This window comes from Rattus norvegicus, chromosome 11 (genome assembly GCF_021556685.1).
Source record: "Rattus norvegicus strain SHRSP/BbbUtx chromosome 11, alternate assembly SHRSP_T2T, whole genome shotgun sequence".
Classification (NCBI taxonomy): domain Eukaryota; kingdom Metazoa; phylum Chordata; class Mammalia; order Rodentia; family Muridae; genus Rattus; species Rattus norvegicus.
The window spans coordinates 92,343,447-92,346,283 of NC_141544.1; the positions used below are offsets into that span (position 1 = coordinate 92,343,447).

General features: G+C 46.7%; 1 non-coding gene across 1 annotated transcript; it reads left to right on the plus strand.

The window, feature by feature from the left end:
• Positions 1 to 72, plus strand: Trnam-cau3 (transfer RNA methionine (anticodon CAU) 3). The gene has a single exon. It is a non-coding gene; the product is annotated as a tRNA-Met (tRNA).
• The last annotated feature ends 2,765 nt before the right edge of the window (positions 73 to 2,837 follow it).

Below are 2,837 nucleotides of genomic sequence, written 5' to 3' on the forward strand. Positions count from 1 at the left end.
AGCAGAGTGGCGCAGCGGAAGCGTGCTGGGCCCATAACCCAGAGGTCGATGGATCGAAACCATCCTCTGCTATGTGATGGTCTATGTTTGGGCCGGAGAGTTGGCTCAGTGGTTAAGAGCACTGACTGCTCTTCCAGAGGTCCTGAGTTCAATTCCCAGCAACCACATGGTGGCTCACAACCATCTGTAATGGGATCTGATGCCCTCTTCTGATGTGTCTGAAGACAGCTACAGTGTACTTATATATAATAAATAAATAAATCTTTAAAAAAAAAAGAAATTGTTATAGAAGACAGAGCTTCTCTGGGCAGCCTTGTCTTCTAGCAGCGTTATATGTCTGACGTTTGAATGGAGGTCTCCTTTTCAATGGCTTCTTTGAGTTGGGCAGGAGTGATGTTGGTCTTACCTATGACTGCTGATCTGGAACAAGCAAGATGGACATCCATGTTTCCTGTGGTTGTGCCATCTGCTGGATGAGCCAATCTTGCTCAAGGTGTGGCTTTTCTAGAGGCTCTGGGGACGACAGTTCCCTCTAAGGACTTTCCTCTTTGTAAGGCTGTGCACTGGTTAGAACCCTGCCTCAAGGGTCTCCACGGCTCTCTGAGGAAGAGGGCAGGTGACTTAAGCCCCTTCTGAGGAAGAGGGCAAGTGACTTGAGTTTCTGCTGAGGAAGAGGGCAGGTGACTTAAGCCCCTTCTGAGGAAGAGGGCAGGTGACTTAAGCCCCTTCTGAGGAAGAGGGCAGGTGACTTGAGCTTCTGCTGAGGAAGAGGGCAGGTGACTTATGCTTCTTCTGAGGAAGAGGGCAGGTGACTTAAGCCCCTTCTGAGGAAGAGGGCAGGTGACTTAAGCCCCTTCTGAGGAAGAGGGCAGGTGACTTAAGCCCCTTCTGAGGAAGAGGGCAGGTGACTTAAGCCCCTTCTGAGGAAGAGGGCAGGTGACTTAAGCCCCTTCTGAGGAAGAGGGCAGGTGACTTAAACCTCTTCTGAGGAAGAGGGCAGGTGACTTATGCTTCTTCTGAGGAAGAGGGCAGGTGACTTAAGCCCCTTCTGAGGAAGAGGGCAGGTGACTTATGCTTCTTCTGAGGAAGAGGGCAGGTGACTTATGCTTCTTCTGAGGAAGAGGGCAGGTGACTTAAGCCTCTTCTGAGGAAGAGGGCAGGTGACTTAAGCCCCTTATGAGGAAGAGGGCAGGTGACTTGAGCCCCTTCTGAGGAAGAGGGCAGGTGACTTAAGCTTCTTCTGAGGAAGAGGGCAGGTGACTTAAGCCCCTTCTGAGGAAGAGGGCAGGTGACTTGAGCCCCTTCTGAGGAAGAGGGCAGGTGACTTGAGTTTCTGCTGAGGAAGAGGGCAGGTGACTTAAGCCCCTTCTGAGGAAGAGGGCAGGTGACTTAAGCTTCGAGGCCCCGTTGTAGGAGATTCATCATCCCAAAGTCCTGGATGACTTTGGAGTTTAAGGGTCAAAGCCTTGACTATTTTTGACTTCAGCCTCCAAGCTTTGTTTGTTCGATACCCAGGATAGTTGTGCCAGCATGCAGGAGGAAATGAATTTTAGTTTTAACTTTTGTATAACATGTAGGCTCAGCTCAGACAAAAAACAAAGGCAGTTTTAATTAAATACTGATTCTGTTAAGACTCAGTTTCCCCAGTAGCTAAAAGCCCGAGAAGCTTATTAGAAACATTAATAATTGTCTTCATAAATATAAACGCTATTTTAAAGCCAATTCTTATAAATGTTTCCAAGGATAAACACTAAGAACACTTCATGGTTTAAATGGAGAAGCTGATTTTTAGACTTATAACCTCAGGCTGAATTTGACCTTGGGGATTTTAGTCACCTTTACTCATGCCTAAGCTCTACCTTTCCCAAACCTTCCAGGCTGTGCTGAGGCTTCCGGTTTGCCATCATCTTTACTTTTCCACTAAGTGTGTGTGTGTGTGTGTGTGTGTGTGTGTGTGTGTGTGTGTGTGTGTGTGTGTGCATGGGTGTGTGTGCGAGTGTGTGTGTGGTATGGGAGTGTGTGTGTGTGCATGTGTGGGAGTGTGGGAGTGTGTGTGTGTGTGGTGTGTGTTGGGGAGGATTGGGGGGGACCAAAAATCCAGTCACCTTAGGATAAAAATCTATTTTAACACATAATTTTTCTTCCTTTCTTCCTCCCTCCCTCCACCCTCCCTTCCTTCTTGCCTTCCTTTCTTCAGTTTTTTTTCCTTTGCAGGAACACGACAGCCTTGTCTGGCCTGTAAGTGCATCTGAATCCATTGCTTCTGACTCACGAGGGCTAGGACTAAAGGCATACAGTACCAACCACACCACCTACAAATTCCTTTCCTACACCCCCCCCCAAAATGCCCTTTTTCTTCTAAGTTTTCTTACTGAAGATGCATCCTCATATCCTCACTATCTCTCCTTTCTTCTTCCTGCACTTTTTAACTTTACCTCCTTCCTTAAGGGGACAGGTAGATAGTAAGACAGACACAGCAAATTTATCGTCTTCTCTTAAAAGATGAATCTAAATTATGTTTATTACAAGCTAAGATGGCTTGCTCACATTGTCAAACTGTATGTTCCGGTCTTAGTGTCTTAGGCAGACTTCACTGCCCCTTGATTTTTTTTTAAAGATTTATGTATTTATTATATATAAGTACACTGTAGCTGTCTTCAGACACACCAGAAAAGGGCATCAGATTCCATTACAGATGGTTGTGAGCAACCATGTGGTTTTGCTGGGATTTGAACTCAGGACCTCTGAGTCAGCACTCTTAACCACCGAGCCATCTCCCCAGCCTGCCCCTTGGATTTTTTTAAAAGGCTCTTTGTGTGTGTGTGTGTGTGTGTGTG